Source organism: Triturus cristatus, chromosome 7 (assembly GCF_964204655.1).
Source record: "Triturus cristatus chromosome 7, aTriCri1.1, whole genome shotgun sequence".
NCBI lineage: Eukaryota > Metazoa > Chordata > Amphibia > Caudata > Salamandridae > Triturus > Triturus cristatus.
In genome coordinates this window covers 1,628,845,412-1,628,868,946 of record NC_140590.1, presented here as the reverse complement: position 1 = coordinate 1,628,868,946, position 23,535 = coordinate 1,628,845,412, and the positions used below count along the sequence as shown (strand labels likewise).

The window sequence follows — 23,535 nt, the reverse complement described above, 5'->3', positions numbered from 1 at the left end:
CCTGGCTTGACGCACTCACTGTAGATCTGCAGTGAGCCCCCCACAGAGGTCTGAAACTGTACCCTAAAACACCCTATTATTTCAGCACTGGTGCCCACACGCCGCTCTGCTCGTCAGCCCTGAACTGCAGCCGCCTTGGGTATTCCAACTCTGCCCTCGGGTCTGTGAACAGCAGCGGCTCCGCTCTGACTCACTGAAAACGCCTTTCTTTGCTTTTCTCGAGACAGGGAGCCATGCGTGACCAATGTACAAATGGAGCCGAGGAGGTGCAGTAAGCCAGGGCACATTAACCCACCCCCTGGTGGGGACGGTTTAGAGGGAGGCAACCTTCAAAATATACTAGTATCGACAGCATTTAAACACTATGGCCATACTCAGTTTATCTCGAGTATCGACAGTAAACTCTCTAACCTGCATAGACAGCGAAGGTGCTGTATGCACCGTAGTAACACAACCAAATTTACTGGTATAGACGCACGCATGTATTCACCCTACCACACACACTGGGTTGCCTAAAGGCAGAGGAGCTGTACAGGGTAGGAGGAAAAGATAAACTCGACAAATAATTGAAAACGCAGCTGGTCTCGTGGAGCAGAGGTGGGCGGTTAATGCACCGTGATGTAATGTCCTTTAAAGCGGTGCGTCAAGAGCGTTCCCTAAATTGGAGAAGGGTGGGGCAGTCCTGGTGGATGCACATATGTTGTTAATCCCGGGTTTATTGATGGAGAAAGCCTGCTGCTTTGCTTTAAATGAAAACTTTTTAAAAAGTATTTTATTGTTTTATACTTTTTTGCTTCTAGTCTGATGGTGTCCTTCCTGCGGGTCTGCCGAGGGATACCAATTATGGTGAGCTTGCCAGCCGGTTAGGAGGGAGTATTGGTTGTGATGCCTTCACAAATGAAGTTGTAGATATCCATGTTGGCTATTTTTTATTTTCTAGAGCTGATGGTTGTTATGTAAAGCCTATATGTTTGGTATTTTTCGTATTGGAGTCCTGCCGGTCTACACAATCGTTTTGCTGAGCTTATGTTGTAAACACTGGGTAAATGGCCAAACCATAACAAGGAGTCAGCGTAGACACGCCACAAGCTACGGTTCACCTTACACAAAGTCAGTAAGGGACGCGTGAAGGAGTGTGGGCCCTGCCATGGTATACAAACTCCCTCAAGCTTCCAGGTCTCCAAAGATACTAAAAGGTTAGGAGTAGAAAATGATATGGCGGAATTTAGAAACAGAATGGACAACTGGGAGAACGGAGTACAAGTACGCAACACACCAGGAATACCTGCAAATAGCAACTCATTTAAAACCCTCTCAGTTAAGAAGAATTTTTAGGTACAAGAAAAGCCGTTAAAAAAACAGAAAGAACCCCCACAATTTCAAGAAGGAATAATCCATAAATAGTAGTTAAAAGCACAAATCAAAGAGGGCTCATAATTCTAACATTCCCTCTCGAGAAACCACATACAGAGAAAATAAAGAAATGCGAGACCAACATCCAATACTATCCTGTAACAATTAATACAAAATGCAGAAGAGGATGACTTAAAATACAAAGTAGAAGAGGATTGCAACAAAAAAACAAACTGAAGAAAATAAGAAGGATAAGATCACAAAGAAAAACTATGAAATTCTTAATAAAGTTCTACATGACTTTGAAGATTTAATTAAATGAAAAAAACAAATACAGCAGGGATCAAGTTAACTATTGTTGGACCTGGCCATCTCTGCAGGATCACCCCCATTTTGCCTTTTACCCTCCACTTTTTGCTGAATTTGTTTTTGTTGGCCATAGGACTCTGTGCACTTTGCCACTACTAACCAGTGCTATAGTGCTCGTACTCTCTCCCCAAAACATGGTACATTGGATTATACCCAATTGGCACATTTAAGTCCCTAGTGAAGTGGTGCACATGTACCCAGGGCCTGTAAATTAAAAGTGAGTCTCCAGCACTGATTGTGCTTCCACTAAAGTAGCCCTTCAAACATGCGTCAGGCCTGCCATCTCAGATCCTGTGTGTGCCGTTTTAAACTGCCATGTCGACCTGGTAAAATAAACCTTTTTCCAGGCCCAAACCTTCCTTCTTAATACATACAAGTCACCTCTAGGGTAGGTCCTGGACAGCCCAGAGGGCAGGGTACAATGCATTTAAAAAGGACATGTACTTTTAAGTTTTACATGCCCTGTTAGTGAAAAACTCTTAAAACCATTTTTCACTACTGCAAGAATGGCCACTTGTATAGGATGACATTGGAGTTTACCTTATTACATTTTAGAAGTGTAATTTCCAAATGGGAATAGGTAACCCATTTATGGTTGGTGTCTCTGGAATCACAATTTAAAATCCTAACTTAGCAAAATCTGATTTCAAATTGCAATTCTGAAAATGCCACTTTTAGAAAGTTGACATTTTCTTGCCTTAGCCATTTGTGCCTGCTGCATGTCTCTGGCTCACATGACTGGGTGTAGCGGATAGTTGGGCTTTGTTTTTCCTCCTAGACAGCTACACACAATGGGGAGCTTAGATGTGACTGGATGGGCCATCACTGGCAGTATGGATGGGAGGAGCTGGGTCCATCCCCACTTACACTTGAATAGGCTGTGTCCTGCCTCTACACAAAGGGCAGCATACCCCCTGTAGTTAGTCTTGAGCCATGGCCAGGATGACAGGGCATCTTTGCATTTCAAAGGCATTCCTCGATAGGCTGCCTCCCACTTCAAAGGCACAACAGTGTATAAATACTGGACCTCGGCCATCAAATCTTCAGTTAACTTCTGTACCTGTGGATACTCTGTCAAGAAGGAGGACTGCTGTGCTGCTACAAGGACCGCCAATCTGCTGGACTGCTGCTCCAAAGGAACTGCTGCCCTGTTGTGTTGACCCACTGCCCTCTTGCCTGGGGAAGAAGTGGACCTGCAACTTCATCTTGGACCCACGCCCCAGAGTGACTCGAGAGCTAGTTTCCTGGCCTCCTAATCTGTGCCGCTGGAACAAGAAAAGCTACCCAATCGTATTCTGGGGCCAGCTGCAGCCGGTGCCAGGTGCCACCCCCCCTTTATTTTCCACCCCCAATGGGTGCCTCCCAAGTTCTTTAACTAAAGCTTTGGGCTCTTCGCAATCAGGCCCGCTGGCACCGGAACCGCACCGCTCGCACTGAAGTTCAGCTCAAGCTGCCACTAGTCCATCTCTTCGCACAGCATGCATCGACTGCCCACAGAGGACCACCACAGCAAAGCTCCAGCCCGCCCGTCCCGTTCGCGCTATGCTGACCACCACACACAACACTCTCCTGCGGCCCTCTCCAATGTGAACAGTACTCTTGGCACAAAACTTGAGAAGGTAAACCTTCCGCTGGACTAGTCTGGGACTGTATCCAACCTGTGCTCTATCGCAGTTGGCTTGAACTTTTGACTTCGACCCAGTCCAGAGCGATCAGATCTCTCCATTTGGCGCTTTATGGTTTAGGCACTATTTTACAGGTTACTCTTTAAAATTTCATAATTCCACTACTACTGATAGGATTTTTGTTGTTTTGGTATTTTTAGATTTAATAATTAAGCTCTAATTTTCTAACCTGTTTTATCTTTTTGTGCAGTGATTTCGCGGTTTTACTGTTTGAAGAGTTGCACCAATACTTTACACATTGCCTCCAAGTTAAGCCTGACTGCTCTGAGCCCCTCTACCTGGGGGTGGAGCCCAGGTTAATTTGGTGTTTGCTTCTGCCTTACCCTGACTGGGATTGTGGTTGCTGCTTGACTTGGGCGCACAACCCAGTCAACCAGTAACCTAATTTCTAACATTAGCAGAAGCAGATTACAACACAAAACAAACGGAAGAAAATAAGAGGGATAAGATCACAAAGAAAAAAAATAGTAATACTGAATAAAGTACTAGATGATTTTGAAGATTTAATTAAATGAAAAAAACAAATACCGCAGGGATCTATCTATCCAGCTGGCTAGCTAGCTATCCATCTTCAGGGACAGAATAATCAGGTAGCTCTGTAAAGGATACAGTTTTAAGAATATAGACCTACAGCCCGCAGCTGAGAGATATGCCAATTTTTAAAGGCCATGGCCTAGAACGAGGGAGAGGGACTTTAACAACTGGTATAGCCGGAGGCTATTTGAACATCCACCCATTGAGGGAAGAATGTTCTAATTTAGAAAGGGAGAAACAGAAAGACAAGCATTGGAAAGTTGGAACAGAAGGTTTATACCAGCCATTATAACTTCTGAGCCACTCCACGGTCTTCAAAGGAGCTCCCTACATTCCTATGTTCTAATATACCCTTATAGCCCACCATACCAGGCTGTACCGGCCATTAAATGCCCGCTCCAGTGTTACAGGCCCGAGTTGAAGGTGAGGGCCTTTAACAAGGGAGGGGGACATTAAGGCCGGTATAGCCCAGCTACATAGGCCTATAAGGCTATTAGAACATTCCGCCACTAGAGGACAGAATGTTATAACAAATAAAACAAAGGCCTCACGGAGCCGGAGTGAGGCCTTTGTTCACAGCAAAACCTGTGAAGGACAACATTGGAATGTTGGAGCTCCAGGATTCTATGGGCATTAGAAACCCATAATACTCATTGTTTGCACTGGAGCTCCCAACATTCTAATGCTCTATAGCGGCTAGAGGAGAAAAGACAAACTATTACTTGCAGAGGCTTACAATAAGCAACAGGAGTACAAACTTGAGCCTGGTGAAACGAACAGAAGAACAACCCTTACCAACAGAGGCTTAATCTGGACCCTCCTTTTTTAGATAAAAATTCACTTGTCTTTGCATGTATAATCACTATACGTTTTATATCTGTAAACAAGATATTTCAGCGTGAACAGTGAAACAAGACGTGTTCGATCAGGCAACCATGTGTTTATCTCCAGATACATTCAATTTATTAGCGGGCATCCAATTTCATACTTAAACATGTGATCATGTGTTTCATTCAGTATATTCTGAGACGGAACCCTGATAAATGCATTGCCGAAACGCGTGTAGAATAACAGCATACCACCAGTTTCTACATATAGTGTTTATTCATCGCCACATTGTTGGATTACGACCAAGGATTCGATAATTGAATGATTTGTTGTATATCTCTAGGTCCTTTGACCTTTGTGTATTAATTTGTACAATATTAATCTATGCAAAGTAAATACTGAAGGATTGTAATATTGACTAATATCAATTGATCCACTTGACACACAGATATAAATCTAGAGAAAAAAAGAAAATATATTTTTTAATGATCTTATTTAATAAATATCAATTTTTGAATACATGTTTGACCTATTATCATTGTTCTTGATTGACTTGAAATTGTTATGCCCGCATAAGCTAAAATCCATCTTGCCCAGGTGTTCTCGTAACCATTTATTGTTTATTCCCTGTCTGGGCAGAGTTACTCTGCACACAGGGCCCCCGGCTCTTTCCCTAATATTAATCTGGACCCTCACAACTATTAACTTAACTACAAAAAGAAGCCTTCTAATTAAATGTCTAACATTTATCCCAGCCACACACTGAGATCAAGTACAAACAAAAGTACACCTATTCATATACCTCAACTCGCAAATAGGTATGCTAACAAACCCTGAAACCAGGATAACAAATGGATCCACTATCAGAAGAGGACCCAGAAAATGTCTGCATTGATGATGTAACCCAAGAGCTAGGGACAGATACATAGTAGCCTCTGGGCAGTAGCCGTTAGCAGAGATCAACATTCACCTAAATTCTCCCACCAGGCGATACAATTTACTGGTTTCACAGAGCCGTTTTTAAGGAACTAAAATAGATCTTTGTAAAGAACAGCATAAAGAGAAAATATCTGGAAACTTTACACTACAAGAGATGAACAAAGGGCAATTTACTCCCTAAGCATCAAACCTAGGAATGATCAATCATGGATTCCACCATCTCTCTGAATCTTCAAGTAAATCAAGTAACGGAATCCACATTTCATACCATGAGGATACTCTTCGAATTCCCTCAGAAGATCATTGCATCCACTGCCAAAATCATACCACTACTGGATAATGCCCGTGGCTTGTGATATGGAATATCAACTCCAGTTACGAAATGTCTCCAAAGAATCCAGAATGCAGCTGTAAGGCCATGCCTACACGCAGAACTACGAGACAACACCTCCCTTGTGTTTACTTCACTGGCTTCAATTGCATTCCCTGCAGTACACATAAGGCAATAAAAGAAAAGCGCTCAGTTTTCCCAAATATGAAGCTTAAGAGAAGCTCTCAGAAAAGGAAACTGCATTTGAGATTAGCACCCAAATTACTTACACCACCCTACAATAAAAAAAAACACAATTGGTGCTATATCCTTTTACAAACAAGATGCTAAATTATGGAACCCATTCCAGCAAGGATACAAACCATTAACAGGCACCTAGAACTCAGGAGGATGGTGATGACTGGTCATCCTTCTGTATTAGTCTGGTAACTCATAAGCAAGACAGGAACCCGTTGAACCCTATTTAGCACAAGAAAAAACATAATGCTCAAATCCGAGTCCAAAAGAAAACTTCAGTATCAAACTGACAAAACGAAAAGACTACACACACCTTATCCTCAGCCACAACCATAGCAGAACCAATTGAAATAAGCCTAATCCTACGATAACCAGAGGCACAAGTAAACAACAAAAGACCATCTCTGGACAGACCACAGCATACTGCTAGAGTTTAATAAACATTTCTCATAACAGTCAGAGAAACTATGAAAATATTATTGCATACCTTACACAAATCATGACCATGCATGTCAATTCAATTCAATTCATAAAGCTTTATTCGGAGCTTGACAACAAAGTCCATAAAAGCAGTACACATAAAAACATCGATGGTACACATAAGCTAATAACAAAAATAATTCATAAAAAACTTCATCAATGGGGTTAAAACAGAATACATAAAATACAACAATATCAATTTTAAAAGATGATAATACTAGGCCTAGCCTTGATAGCTTTTAAAAGGAATGTGGCTGTAAAAAAACAGACATCGGGAGAGGGGTTAAATATCAGTTTCATGACATCCTTAACTGTTCTGACACCGAGTTTCTTATACAGGGGTTTTAAAAATGCAATACGGTAATTACCATATAGTGGGCAAAACAATAGAAGGTGCATTGTACTTTGGGCTGTAGTTCCATCACAGGGACAAGGACCCATGGGGTATTTTTTGGTATTAGGAAACGCCACCAAATGGTGAACAATTCCGAAGCGCAGTCTGATTAAAACGAACCTGTGAGAGGGCCTAGTAACAAAGCTCAAATAAGATTGATAACCTGACATCTCACAACAGCTGTCATAGAGCTTGCAGGTGGATAAATTGCTACTGGCCTTCAAATGTTGCTCAAACTTTAGTGACAACCAAATAGACTTCATTTCGCTTTTGGACATACTATTGGCAGCATAACAGTCCTCATAAAGATTAACACCATATATGTCCTTAAAACTGTGCATAACAAATTTTACCCAGGGGATCTTCAAATGATTATCTAGAGATAAACAATCCTTAATAATAGCTCGGTTCATGGAGGTCTCCTCCTTAGCCCAGATCGCACGCCACAGCATTAAAGGTCTATGGGCAATGGAATCTAGAAGATGGGATATTCCAAATTCCCTATGGACCAAATGCGTTGATGCTGAAGTAGGCAAGCAGAGTAACCTTTTTAGAAACAGGTTTTCCTCCACTTGGAGACTCCCAACCGAAACATGCCCCCAGACACCTGCTCCATAAAGGGCAATTGAAAGGCACCTCATTTGGTAGATCTTCAGCATGTCACTAATCCGTTTATCCCAGATCTTATAGGCGAACGTGAATACCCCGTGAGCACATTTCGCCATTCTTGCTCTAACGTGGGTGACTTCGCTGGTCCAGCTACCTGTCTTGGAAAAGGTGATACCCAAGTAGTTAAATGTATCTACCGTCTGTACCCTCTGTCCTTCCATAAAGAATGAATGAGGTTTTTTACGGCCCTTACCACATTCCATGACAAAGGTCTTTGTTTTGTTAATGACCAGCTTCCTTTCCCCAATAAACAGGGAAAACCTGTCCATAAGGCGTTGGAGGCCTACAGGGGTCCTAGAAAGAAGTACTGCGTCGTCCGCATACAGTAATACCGGGATATAGGAGTCAAGAATCATTGGGGCATCTGCCCCCACAGACCTTAAGACAGAGTCTACCTCGTTGATAAAAAGTGTGAAAAGCAATGGGGCTAACACACACCCCTGCCTAATGCCACGCTTAACAGCAAACTTAGGAGTACACTCCCCGCCCGGGCCGTACCGAACGCTAGAGCTAAGGTTAACGTACAGTCTAGCCAGGAAATGGACAATGCCCTCCGGTGCCCCCATACCAAGTAGTGTCTCCCAAAGAATCTGATGATTAACCATATCGAAGGCACTACTAAGGTCGGCGAAACAGAGGAAGAGGGAACCTTTCTTGGCCATAGTATATTTCCCAATTAGTAGTTCTAGGTTGAGGCACTGTTCAACTGTGCCTCTGCCCTTCCTGAATCCATATTGGGAATTGGCCAGGATATTATTATCTTCAGCCCATTCTTCTAATCTGACAAGGAGCACCCGGCTCATAATTTTCACGGACGAATCGAGAAGGGAGATAGGCCGATAGTTCTTAGCATCACCCTTCTCCCCCTTTTTATAGATGGGGATAATAATAGATTCCTCCCATGTAGGCGGTGCACCAAGTCTCACAGCTGTATTAAATACCTTGGTCAGTAATGGGCCCCAGATTTCAGGTTCTTTTTTGTAAATATCCACCGGCACACCATCAGGTCCCTGAGCCTTCCCACCTTTACTTGCAACAATGCATTTCTTAACCTCGGCACAAGTAATATCTAGGGGAATAATTGGCCGGACCCCACCACCATTGTCCATGTGTTTATCAGAATCAAAAATCAGGGAAAAGTGGGAAACCCAGCTTTCCACGCCAACGTTAGCTGACAGGATAGGCGCAGCCTCGTCCCTTAAGAAAGGGCTGTTGACTGTGGCCCAAAACAGCGAGGAGTCAGAGGTTTCGGCGGCCCGATCTAACTTATCCCATGCCTCACGCTTAAGTTCTGCCTTCCTTACTGACACGGCTGCCTTATAGGTTGCCCTAAGATGCCGGATAAGAGTAATGTCCCTCTGTTTTTCTGCCAATGCCACCTTAAGGCTCTTCAGGGCAGCAGTACAGGCATGATCAAACCACCCCCTTAGCCGATTTGAATTGCCCTTAAAATTAATGGTGAATACTGCTTCTATGGAGTGATTGATATCGACAAATGTATTCAGGATTACAGCTGTCGATTCTTCACTCACTAGGATAGTTTCAATTTCTTTAGAGCAGTTCTCAATGATGGAACTAGACAGGAGGTCTGCCTTCTCTCCCTTCCACCTAATTCTAAATCCATTTGGTCTATGTGGTTCAATGTTATCCACAATACTAGGTTTGGGACCTACATTAGTTTTCCAAAAGGCCAACTCCATGGTCAGGCAGTTGTGATCACTAATCAAATTATCTACTACCAGAGGGACTGAACACCATGGAATAAGGCTAGTGGAAGTACAAATAAAATCAATGACAGAGTTAGCGTTTCTGCCCGTGAAGGTAGGGACAATTTCATCACGGACACCCCTCGCATTCCCCATGATCACCATATCATATGTCATCAGGATTTTATTTAATGAATCCCCATAAAGATTATGGGGAAAATGGGCGACTCCCTCTCCTTGGGTACTTAAAAAACCACAGACCCTATGGGCAGAGGACACACAGGTAGAAATATTAAAATCACCCAACCAGATAAATTCAAAAGCGATTTCATTTCCTGTAACAATTTTAACCAAAGCTTCCTCCAAAGCAAAAGCTATCCTTTGCCTAGAATTATCAAAAACATTATTATAAAAATTGATTAAAAGGATATTCCTATCCTGCTCCTTACAAAGCCAAAGGATCTGGGAATGGTCCCCCACCGGGACATGTTTCTTTACTACAAACGGGGCGTCAACAGAAATCAGTGTCAGGAGGCCACCCTTGGCTCTTCCTGAGTTTGAAGCCACTGCAGGTATTGAATACGAGACAAACCCGTTATAGTTAATGGGGACCAAACTCCAGGTTTCCTGGAAACATAAAATATTAAAAAGATTGATAAAATCAAACCAACCTAAGCAATCATCCTTGTGGGAAAGTCCCGCAACATTCCAACAAGCTATGACACTTGAACCAGAGTTAACTAAACATGTGGAAGGGTTCATCGGGGACCTATCCCCTCTCACGTTAACCAGATCTTCTTGGTCGCATGCCACAGTAGAGTCCAGTTTGCTTACACCAATATTGTTAATAATAGTTGTTGATATCCTGGAGGCCCCAATGTAGCTCACTTTGCTCGAGTCCAGGTCCTCCGTCCTAGCACCATCTATGGACGGCTCCAGTCAGTCATTGTAATCAAGCCCACTTAATGGCTGAAATCTATTAAATGTAGAGATAGTGGGTGTAGCACCCATATCCTGTACTCTAGGCCTATACCAATGGCGCTCAACAACAGATTGAATGACAGGTTGGGTTGCAAAATCTCTGTAAAAGTACCCAAGGGGCCGCAGGGATATACCATGTTCGGTCACTGGGAGAGAAGCGGCTTTAATTAAAACTGTGGAGGTAAGTTGAGGGTTGCGAAAGTTGATGACTATACAGTCGCCTTCGCATGTCTTACGGGACTTACCAACCCAGTTAGTTCTCCTGGTACAAAGTATATCTCTGGATAGTGCTATAGGGAAATCACACTGTCGGTGGAGCCAGTCCACAGTTTTATTCTTTAATGACGAGTGTGATTCTACACTGGCAGGATTGCTATCAAACCTCTTAACAGGGGGGACGTTCATAAGGACAGCAACAAATGGTGCACACGTAGGTGGCAGGTTCGGTTGGGGGTTTCTGGAGCTAGGGAAGTTATCATTGTGGCCCAACGATTCCCCCGGTGCTAAAACGGCGGGTGGTTTAGTAGTGTTTTGCCGCTGAGATGGTACATTGGGAACCGCAACAGGCTTTCCAGGGGCACACCCGGGTCTGCATTCAGAACTACTGTTCTCGGCCATCAATGGGGCTGTATCGGAGGTAGTTAATGAAATTTCCTCAGGCACCTGTGTACCAGTAATATTGGATGGGGCTGGACTAGCCTTGATAAAAGAATCCAAGATACCTCCCAATCTGACTACTTCATCGGCAAGAGTAGAAAGTTTGGTCAATAAAGGTTTAACAAATATGTCAAACTTAGCAACTATAGCCTGGGTTATAAGATCCAGCTGTTCTTTATCTAAAGTGACCTTAACTCCTTCCGTTAGCACAGATTGGGCTGGGACATTTATCTGCGGGGTGGTGTCCTTTATATTAGTATGGCGATTCCCTCCTCGCTTAGACTGTATGGGTTTAGTAATGTTCCTACAGGTGCGTATTAATTTTTGGCGTCTGGGAACAGACTGACTGGGGATAGGTACATCAGGTAGAATAGCTTGGCCTGGTTCAGGGTCGATCGTGGACTCAGGGGTGTCGCTATCCAAACTGATAGTGTCAGTGACAACTCCCTCAGATATACAATCAGGGGGTAATAAGGGAGTATTAAGATCCTGAACAAGGGGGTGCTCAGAGGCCAAACAAATGGGCGGGGGGGAAATCAAACTCGATGACCCAGGACGACCTAATGATTTCCGACGTTCCTGATTAATTTTATCGACCATCTTAACCAAATAATTGTCCATGGTTGTGGTCGAGGCTGCTATTTTTGCTTTAGGCATAATTAGCAGATCGGACTCCGGGACCCCCCAGAAATTTCTTATTGTAGACACCAACAACAATATACCAGGGTTCCCCAAATAGGTTATCACATATAACTTCCAATCCCCGGGGAGCTTTAAACAGTAACCAACAGTAACTTGGCAATCAATACACACCACAGAGTGAACAATAGTAAACTTAAGTAACACAGGTATTCAAAAGCCAGTCTGCTGCTCCCACCTGCCCCCTCCTGTCCCGGACTGTCTCAGACTGTCCGCCCTTAGTCCGGGCTTCGTCCAGGGCGTCCCGCGTCGCGTCCCGCTCCGCTTGTAATGGTGCAATTTGGCCAAAAGAACATCCAATGGAAAATAGGGGTGGATCGTTATCCCGTTAGTGGGCGGGGTGGCGGGAGGGCGTGCCGCTACACAGCTGCGGCGCTGCGGCGCTCAGGGCTCCTGGGACCTGCAGTCCCGTCCGGCGATTCCTTCAACTGCGGTAATGTCAGCCTCCACCTTCTCCGTGCAGGCTGCCCAGAGAAAAGGCATACTGGTGCCTCTCTATGCCACTGTAGGAGAGGGGGGAGCTCTTCTCCGGGGTGTGTTCTGGCCCCACGAAGTAGAAAGGCGAGAGATGTCGGCGAACACTGATGGGACGTGGAGGATACCTTAATTAAGTTCCCCAAGCGACAGATCTCCCAGGAAGTGCGCACGGATGTGTCACTCCGGCAGAGTCGGTAACGTGCCTCTCGCCGCCCTCCTCTCTTTCACTTTCTCGATGGTCACTTCCATGCATGTCGATTGTATATATAAACCCCAGCCAAAATATGCTTGAAATACAAAATAACGCATGAGATTATATATGGAATTACACATTCATGTTTTTATCTACAGTCTGAGAACTAATACTGATCAGACGAAATGGTGGCTAGCTTTCCCTATGTAACATAACAAAAACAGTGCATGAGTGACATGACAATATATTATCCAAATGCATTTTCACAAACAGTATGAAAATTAATTTCATGACAATCCATACGCATGACAAAGTTACGATTAATGTAAAACATCCTATTAACTCAAGCGCAAGAAATAAGCGTCACATTTGGAACCCGCACATGGTCAAGCTAATCTGTTTGAGAATAATTTTTAAACTGCATGGCATCGAAACCGAGTAACTAAATAGAACCTTTATACCAGACTAATTACTAACATTGATCTCCCATGGAGTAGCGTGCTACCTGTCCCAAAGTGCTTCGGTATCTCAACAGGGATAGCAAGCACTGTATCAATGCCCGTACCATTTCACTGTGGATGTCCTCTTCCACCCAACTGCTTGAATGTTTTCTCTAATGGACTGTATATCTTCCTTTGGTGACCGTTTCCTGTATAGCTCATACTACCAAGCTCATTTAAGATAAAATAGCTAAAACCCTATTCCTCTTGGTCGCGGAGCGGAGGCATTTAATATGAAGTGTAGGAATATTGAACGCTGCAAATAATAAGAACTTTCCTACTGCACCTAGTCAAATTCAAAACCGTTTGCACCCATCATATGTAACCAAGTTATTTGTGTGAGCTCCACCAGATAACTTTAAAATGTTACCTTTCTGCTCATACGCCATCCAAATAATATCACCGAATTGGACTTCAAAATAACCAACTTCCCCAACCCCATTCACATCTCAGTGGGCTTTCATGACACCTCTGCTGCTGTCCCTACAACCTTTTTTGGGATGCAACCCACATGGAGGCGTCATGAACTCCACACTTCAGGAGTGTAGGGGGGGGGGGGGGGGTAGATGGCAATGTGCCACGTGTGTATCATAAAATCTTAGCTGTGGGTTGGACCAGTGGCGTAACGAAACTTGAGGGGGCCCCCCTGCAGGATACGTGGAAGGGGCCCCTCCGGTTGACCTCTTCATGTAGGACTTCCACAGGGTACAGGTCTTGGGGGGGTGGGGGGGTAGGCAAAAGGTCTGCCTACTCCACAGGTCTGCTTCCGAGGCTGTCGGTGCTTCTTCAAGGGTTGTTGTCTGTGGGTTCAGGTGACAGATTATGCCCCTCAAGCCTCTCTCCATCACTTCCTCTCTATCACTCACTCTCTTCTGTTTGTGTCGCCGTCACACAATATCCTGTCTCTCTCCATCACTCATTCTCTATCACTCACTCTCCTCTGTGTTCATCTCAATCATATAATATTGTTGTTGTCTATTCATCACTCCCTCTACCCCCTGCGTCTCAATCATATAATATCCTCTTTGTCTCTCTCATCACTCATCCTCTATCACTCACTCTCCACCCTGTATGTCTCCATCATACAAGATCCACATTGTCTCTCTCCCTCCATCACTCTGTTCTATCACTCACTCTCCTCCCTGCGTGACACCATCAGACAATCTCCTCTGTCTGTCTCCATCACTTCCTCTCTATCACTCACTCTCTTCACTCTCTCTCCTCCCTGTATCTCCATCATATAATATCCTCTTTGTCTCTCTCAACACTCATTCTCTATCACTCACTCTCCTCTCTATGAGTGTCCATTAGATGATGCCCTTCGAGTCTCTCCATCACTTCCTCTCTATCACTCACTATCCTGTGTGTCTCCATCACAAAATATCCTTGCTGTCTCTCTCCGTCAATCATTATCTATCACTCACTCTCCTCTGTGCGTGTCTCCATCAGACAATATTGTCGTTGTCTCTCTTTATCACTCTCCTCCCTGTGTCTCCATCATATATTATCCTCTTTGTCTCGGTCATCGCTCACTCTCCTCCCTGTATGTCTCCATCAGATCATCTCCTTCGAGTCTCTCCATCACTTCCTTTTTATCACTTACTCACTCTCTTCCCTGTTTCTGGCTTTGTCGTTTCCTTCCCCTTTTATCTTTATCTCTCGCACTCTTTCCTTCGGTTCTCGACCACACAAAGGTCTCTTCTCCATCACTTATGTCCACTCCTGTCCCCATCATTCTCTTTCTCTGTTGCTGCCTCTCTGTGTTCATCACTCTAGGCCATCTCCTCCACCCACCCTGTACTCGTCACCGAGAGGAGAAACCCAAATGATGAAGCATGCCACCTATGGTGGGTGAGGGTTTTCGTCTTTAAAGGGTTCATCCCACAGGTTTTCCTGTGTGATTTTGCACATCACCTTAGATGCCCTTTTAAATACCCAAGGATTTCTTTGTTGGTAATAAGTATATAATTGGGGATATAATCCTTGCAGGTCGTTAAAATTCCCTCGGACCCCCCTCTAATTCTTCATTATACAGTAAGGGTTTGTGTTAGCCTAGATTCTTTATATTGAACTTTAGGCAGGATTTGAAGAGGTGACCAGCAAGACAAGCTACAGTAGAACTTAAAGGGAGCCGCCCACACACTTAGAAAGGTCACCCTGATCTCTGGGAGTGTACTGAGCGTGGTACTGGCATTTGTTCCAACATTCGGACCAGCCACTCAGTGGCAAATTACATATTTTACACTCTTTGCGTGGTGTAAGTGTGTGGTCTTTGTGCTCTGTGAGAAATGCAACAATGTTATTTTTGACTCACCATAATCAGTCGCTCAAATGTTAGAGCTTATGTCATGAACAACTCAAACTGCCCCAGTCCGCTCCGTGTAAACAGCCCTAACAAATAGCATCAGTGATATTTACTTTCACTAGTGACACTCTAGCCAAACTGGCAGCCGCGGTCGGTAGTAGGAGTAACTGCAGGGCGGTGACGTGTGGAGGGGGAGGGGCAGAGTGGGGGGTAGTAAACTATGGGTTACGGAGGTTTACAGGTAAGTTAACATATAAATTAATAAAACTAATTTTGTTGCGTGCACAGCATCGCATTTGGGGATGCAGTGCACGCAACGAAATTCGTTTTATTTAATTTATATGTTAACTTACCTGTAAACCTCCGTAATCCATAGTTTACTAAACCCCACCCTGCCCCTCCCCCTCCCCACGTCACCGCCCTGCAGTTACTCCTACTACCGACCGTGGCTGCAAACTGGCACTGCTGGTCCAGGGTGGCCGACTGGTATTGATTCCTGCATTTTGTTATGACTATTCTTACAGCACATGTCTACAATTTGTGTGCCGTTGAAGCCTCTCTGCAGCACAGAGGGGGCTGCTCTTGGTTTTCCATCTGTCCGGAGTCGCGGTAGCCAATCATTGTTCAGTAGGTTTTACAGCACTTAGAAGCTTTGTTCTGCTTGGTGTTTAGTGACCTTTCTTTTTGATTTAAGGAAAGACACTGTGTTCCCACTGCGCCAAAGCTTGCTTGGAATCACAGCACTGTGGGGCTTATTTACAACCCCCTTGCGCCACCGTTGCGTCACTTTTAACATAGGAAAAAGTGACGCACCGGCGGCGCAAAGGGCTTGTAAATAAGCCCCTGTGTGTTTCTGCATCTTGGTGAGTGAGTAACAGGACGTTGCCATTTATTTCACTCAATATCAATGAATAGTTGTGTATTGTTCATATAGCTGTGTTGAATGATATGGTGTTACCAGGGAATTTTTCCATTGCTTACTTTCATGCTTTGTAGGGCATGTGAGGGTGTTGGATGGTCTTATACACAAGATTTCTGTTGGCTCTGTAGGGCATGTTTCTGTGAGAAATAATTTGTTTACTGGGTTGATCGGTTTGCCAACAATATATGTTCATCCTCCTGATATCAGTAAAATGAATACTGTTGCGTTGGGCAATAGCAGGATTTCCTTACAGTGCCATTAACTCTGTGGTGGCAAGTTTTAAACAAAAGAGAAGATAGTTTTAGTTATGTTGATATATGAGAGTTCAAATAGTGCCTTTCCTCTCTTCGTAGCACACAGAGGGAATGCACTTTCACAAATGAACCATGGGTTGGGTGGGAAGGAATGTGGCAATAGCGCTTGTTGACATGGCGTTTAGTAAGGAGCAGGTCCCTTTGAAGCGTGTTGCCTCATCCAACCAGTGAACGCCCGAAACACAGGTTGGCTCTGCAATGTCTCTATAGCGTTGCACAGGCAGCAATCTGTGGAGCAGATTTTTTGTGTCCTTAACTTGAACACTTTGTAGGAATCTCCTTTTCCCACTGTGACAAGAATGAGGGGTTTCCAGATCAACAGTTTGGAAATATTCCAGAAACATTTGGTGAATGAATGGGTTTCCGGCAAATAACAGAATGTCCTGTTTTGTGCAAGGCAGCTTTTGTTGCTGGAAAACTACAATAAAGTCATAGATGCTGGATCCATGATATGCATACGGTGTGATGCCCCTTTCTCAGTGTGGTGCACTGGAGCGATCGCTCATCTGTTGAGGGTGATAATAGTTGTACAATTGCGCTATTGTACAGATTTATTTCTGGCGTGGTGCCTGCTGTCTCAGGTCACCTCAATGAGTTCCTATTAGGTAGGTGGCTTCTGTAAAAAAATGTCCTAATATGAGCAAGCGGTGCAGTAGCAATCTGAAAATGAAAGCAGTGGAAGATGTAACCTCACTTGCCCTTGACCCCCATGACATCACAGGAAGTGGCCTCACATGATCCTAATGAAGACTTCTGCATTTTTATTTTAAACCATCTTGACAGAAAATTGCAGGAAACGGCAATTTAGAAAACATTAATTGGGAATGGAGGTGTTTTCCATATTCAAAGTCTCTACGCTTGCCTTTTGATAACCATACTTTGCAGCTGTTCCTGATGGGGAGCTCTGCAGCTCGGGGGAACCCCCCCCCCCCCCCCGCCCCTGGGTAGGACCCGGTGGGGGAACAGAATTCCCTCCTGGAAGCAACCAAAGGAGTTCTAGTAATGCTCTTCTCACTCAATACATTTCAAGATTTGGCTCAAAGTGGGAGGTATTTTATTTTTCTGGATACCCTCTTGCAGCCACATCCCAGAATAGATTTAGACATCGCAGAATAGATTTAGACATCCCAGCTCGCTGCCATATCAGCAGCTGTTATAGGTGGGTTAACACATTTGCAAGTGTAGTGTTTTCAGGGCTCCACAACCATGCAATTGCTCGGGTTCTTCTCATTCATGTCCACAGCCTCAGCACCATCACTTTGACAAAAGATAAGAGGGGTACTATATTTGTGAAATGTGACAATTTGCAAACACCCGCACAGAACGTTGAGACACCAATCTTGATCACAACCTCGCAATGTTTTTCTCCTTCATGGTCTCAGATTGTCTTTCTAGTGGAGCAAGTCAACTTTCCTCCAAACAGTGCCTCTGGGCCTCAGAGCATGACCATTCGTTTTCCTTCTTATTTAGCATCTTCAGACTGTCCTTAATTGCTCTATAACCAAGGGACCTTACTTCAAGTTGCAAGTGGATGCCACCTGGGAAGGTCCATATGTAATATAGTTTTTAAAATTCAGAGTCCCCATGCACGGTTTCAACACTGTTCTTTCTGTTAAAGATGTTATTGATACACTTTGTAGGTGCATGACTTCATTTATTTGACATTGAAGGGGTGATTGTTGTCTCATGGCTTTTAATCTTTTACTTCTCGTAAAACAGATTCTGACCTGGACTTTCCAAAGACTCAGGTACACACAGTAGGCCATTTGATTGTCACCAGTTCCCTTTCTTTTAAATTTAGAATCTAGAAAAATATTAGGTGCGCATAATCCAAAACATTAAGATCCTTACCTTTGTTCTTGAGCATTGCCTACGTAGTCCACAGGACCGGTTTTCAAGATCTTCAAGATGAGAGGGACACACAGGGCCCACGGTATTACAAGATTAGTGCAACCATTTAACCAGCTATTTTCGCAAGAGCGAATTAAACATTCAGGCATTTAACCCTGCCCCATTGCTGGCCATGTTCCCAATAAATAAAATGTTAGTGCTCTTTTTTCATCCCAAGGTAGAGAGTGAACCGTAAGCAAAAATTAAAAAGAGAGAAACCACTGTGTCCAGTTTCCTTTCTTGTAAGCATTTTCCTATTTGATCCGCTATTTCTTGCAATCTTCGAACAAGGTCTAGTAGGAAGTAGATGTTAGCTTACTGCCCCCACCTTTAAGGTAACCAGGAAATGTAAAAGGTGACTAGTTTCTGTAGCTCACTTTTAATCTAGGTTTGTGTGTGAGATCTAGCAATGAATAACTTATGATCCAAGTATCTGCTCAGTACCTGAGCTAGCTTAAGTTGCATTCACCTCTTGATCATCAGGAGTGCAAAAACAAATACCGTTTGCTCTTGTATCAGCACTATGAACAGGGTAGAAATATCGCTACAAGAAGGAATAGGACCTCAACTTACCAGCAACTGCTAATTTCAGGTATCAGCGCCATTGACTGCCCATCTTATTTGCTAGTCACTGGGAGGCAGTAGGCAGAAGTTTCAAGGATGCCTTAGGCTGCTGAGAAAGTGACAGGATCAGTAAGTCTGTGAAAGCTTCCCCAGATCTTCCTATCATCTAAGTGTCCACGATTTGTAGGTCACTGTCAGAACTTAATAAAGGCGGTCGTCTATGGTTCTTACAACAGCTGACCAATGCCCACCACATACACTTCTATAGGCCACAATAGCCAACTATAGATCGCTGCCGCTAGGACGATCTAGACCCATTGCTTCTAAAGAATGTCCGCGCCTCTCAAAATGTGCTGCCGGTGGTAAGCCAAGAGCTTCTGCTCCAGGCTGTTTCATTGCACTTACAATCTGGTTTCATGTCTTGCTGATTCAGTTTGTGATGAATATGCTACTGAGTAAGGAATAAAAAAAACAACTAGAGGACGAGACGGCCTCAAAGGAGGTGAGTTTGTCATTACTGCCACACTGTATGTGCTCTGAGCTTGGTTTCTAGCAGGATTCAATGCTGGGCTTCAATGGAGTTCATTCAAGGGAATTTAGTGCTTGGCCTGTGGAGTGACTGAAGAGATGAAAGTTGCGGTACTAAGAAAACTTTACGACATTGCCCCTTTCTAACTTTTTCAGCCTACCATGGGACTTGACAATCTGCGAATCCAATGGGCATTACCACTGCTGGATGGGGATTGAACCCACTGGCCTTTATAGGTGAAGGTGGCTACTGCCTGATCATAAATTTGCTATGGTGTGACCCAAGGATGCAGACTGCAGATTTTTGGTTCACGGGCATTGGCCCTTTAACATTCACCTTTGAGTAGTTCTCCTAACCGTCTATCGTGAAATCTTAATCCTCCATTAACTGGGTCCTTTACTCCTCTCCATGGTCTGGGAATGGATAGAACACCGTGCAAGACACAAAAAGGACAAATATCGGATAAAGGTGGGAGAGAGAAAAAGAGAGCAACAGAAATTTCCAAACTGTCGACCATCTCCTGAGGCAAGTCCAGACTGGTCAGGCTTGGTACACTGCGAGAGCGACCTGAAGTATACAAAGGAAGTAACATTGCTATTCAATTTGATTACAATAGTAACCGAGGCCCTGGAAACCAATTATAAACAGACGTTTCCATGAATAATGCCCAATAACCACTGAATGCCTCACAGCAATGCAACAAATGCAGTTACAATTGAGCACGCTGCATTATGAATACGAGGATGGAGTTTTGAATGTACATACTTCAACCACGTGTTAATATTATTTAATTTCCAGATATAGTAAAGTTTTAAAAGCAGACCTCTCTACGAAAGAATGGACGCAGTATACCCACAGTCCTTGTACACAACACAGCATCCACAGATGAGCAGAAACAGTGCTAACCGCACAATCCCGCCAAAGACATTGCTGCCTGCACCCCGCTAAATATGATAAAAGACTGCAGACAGTGTTGCTCCCACCACATCAACCATAGCAGATTGGAGAACGTCTGTAAGAAGGTGGGTTATTAGACACGAAGGACGTGGGCCCGTCCCAAGTAATTGAGTTCGCTACCTGTCTTTAGAGAGAGCCAAGTACCCTTCTGTGGCACTTCCCTCTCTGGGTAGGTAAAGCGGTCTAAGGCTTTCTCAACAGAGGTGGAATGGGCTAGTACCCCAGACCCCAGGGACGTAACTTACAACACCCAATAAGTCATTGTCCAACTAGTTCTTTTACTTAGACAAACAAAAAGTACTTGATTAGGCACTCACTACTCGTAGTATGCCTTCATTCGCAAATACATACAGGGGAGTCCTGAACCCTGAAACTACAATCCCACACGCAACTACTAGACACAATATAAAGGAGTGTTGTTATCAAATGTCAAGCCAGCTGAATGTAAGGGTGTCACCGCAAAAATAAAAACAGAAATATGTATTGATAAACGAATGTAAAAACATTAAAACCTCTGCGGGTGGCACACTCTCACTCATCCTCCTTGTCAGTGTGGGCAGGGTGCTGCAGATCGGCGCACTCCCCACATGCCCACCTCCTGGACATGGGCATGTGGGGCAAAGGAGGTGCCTTCTTCCAGCCTGGTTTTGACTCACTAGGCATGTACTCTTCGGTCTTCAGTCCCCCTAGAGATGGTGGCCCCATGGGACTATATGAGTGGAAGTGTGCAGCTAGGCTCATTTTGTTACCTTCTCACATAGGTTTATGGAGAATGGGGGTTCCTGGGGACAAATAGGAATATAAGAGGGGGGCTCCCCCCCAAGCAAGCTTCTCTCTGGGCTCTGACCCTCCGCTGAGAACATTACATTTTAGCAAGGGGGGCTAAATGCACCTGACATGATTGTGCCCCCCACCCTTCTATGGGACCATGATCCTATCATCTTCACAGTGGCACCAGCAGACCACTCTTTGGCACGCAGCAGTGTGGGACAACCAGGCAGGTTGTCATTCTGCAGGCAGGACCACAGCCTGCTTATCTGGCCCTTCAGAGTAGTTTTCTGTAGAGTAAATAGAGTTTCGCTCTGGGTAGTGTCAGCCAGCTAACTTCTAAACTCTTCAGTTCTCTGGGAGTTTGATTTTTCACTGCTCGCCCTCTGATGAGGGTGAGCCCATGGCCTGTCCTCCTACCATTTCGCTCTTTACACAAGACCCGAGTCCTGTCTGAGCCCTGGATCTTCCTCAGCAGCATCCGCAGTTCCCCAAAGCTGAGAGCTATCCCTTCCTTCACACACAGTTCCCATGCCCTCCACTGGCCACACGAAGGACACCTGTGCCCGCAGAAATCATTGATATCATATAACTACAGGACCAGCCAACAGAGAAGCGGAGGTAGGAGCCCACCAAGAGGATTGCTCCCTGCTGAATCTCTGCGGATGCTCCAGCTCCCCTGTCCTGGTGACAGAGGGTGCCTTAGTGAAGGACATTGGTTGTGCAAGTATGCCTCTGCCTGTTGCATTGAGTAAGGCTCACAATGTTCACCCCAGGGACTCCGCAGCCCTGAACCGGCCCATGACTTAAAAAGAGGAGTGAAGCAGTACTCAAAATAGAGGCCTGACGTCGCCAGCCTGGGAGAGGTGAATCCGGACCGCAAAGACCAGACAAGGCAAAACTCTGTGGCATCATGCAAGTTAGTTCTACTCCCCCCGCACCACTTCTAATTGGATTGACAATGCCCGTAAGATCCGTGCCTTTAATATTGCTCTTTGTCCTATTTTGCTTTCCCTTGGTCTGATACATGGGCATAAGAGTGCTTCAATCATGGATATTTCTGGAGATTGCTCTGTGCGGGCCTGGCGATTGATATCCCGCAGTGGGGCCTGATGGAGTGAAAACAGCACAGGAATCCAGGTACTGGAGCACCATCACTGTGATTGTTGGGCTGGATGATAATATCTCTATGCTTCTGGACGGCATGCAATCGCATATGCCAATCAACCTCTTGGAGATTACTCTCAGGAGTGCCAAGATCCACATTGGAGTCACCACAGCTGCTGGTGGCCCTGATTTGTGTAATCATAACTGAATTGCCCATTCACCTAAACCTAAAATCCCAGACAGCATTGGCTACACTCTACAGCACAGGTGTAAACTTTAGTTTCAATCAATTTGGTGCTTAGAACCCTGTGTTGAGCTGTCCTACAACGCCCTTAATCACACACAAAGATAATCATACAAAAAGGTAAAAACTCAAAAAGTCCAATTCCATTTATGATTTGCAGATCAGATCTATTAAAGTGACAAGTGCATGTTGCAGAGGCAATTTTTCCAATATCTGCCATTCTAATGAGGAGACTCAAATGCAGATTCCTTAACTTGCAACTCATGGAGCTCATGGTTTTCAGAGGGCCCATCACATTAGGTGGTGTGATAAGCTACGAAGCAAGAAGGTGTGCCAATCACAGTATGCACTCCAGGTAACAACATAACAAGGACATCCTCATGGCTGCAACACTGAACAGGGGCCCATTCATCTAAGTAGGTTATTCAATTTTCTTTTGGCAGATTACTCAGTAGACACAAAATATAAGCGCAACAAGTTAATGCATTCCCGCCCAGGTTGAAACAGTGGGACTTCACAGATGGAATTCTAGACCTTGCATGAATGATTGTAACATTGGACTGCAAGACAAGCGAATTTCTGGATCCATACAACCTAGAAACTTTTCTTAATTTCCTGGTTGACTGTACAATGGACACCGTTTCTCCACAAAATCTGCCCACCCAGCTCAAGGACAATCAAATGTCTTGGTCTCATCACAGAAACCCTGTGAAACATCAAAGAATGACTTGTCCATTCTGGTGTGAAACTGAACGGGCTGGTCTACATCAGATTGTGGAGACACGTTTCAGTGAGAATGATAAATTCCGCTCACCCCTGAAGTCCACCACAGATGACAAGGCTGACGAGGTGAGGTCTGATCAAGGACTTGCCACTGCATGAGGAATCCTTACAAGTGATGAT

General features: G+C 44.4%; 1 protein-coding gene across 2 annotated transcripts in view; it reads right to left on the bottom strand.

The window, feature by feature from the left end:
- Positions 1-23,535, bottom strand: part of DNAJC5 (DnaJ heat shock protein family (Hsp40) member C5) — a 234,187-nt gene that overhangs the window by 144,002 nt on the left and 66,650 nt on the right. The window contains exon 2 of one of the 2 annotated variants that reach the window (XM_085619651.1): positions 6,402-6,498. The exons of the other annotated variant lie outside the window; for it this stretch is intronic. The gene's annotated coding sequence lies outside the window, so the exon portion shown is untranslated. The remainder of the gene's footprint in view (positions 1-6,401; positions 6,499-23,535) is intronic. 2 annotated transcript variants of the gene reach the window in all.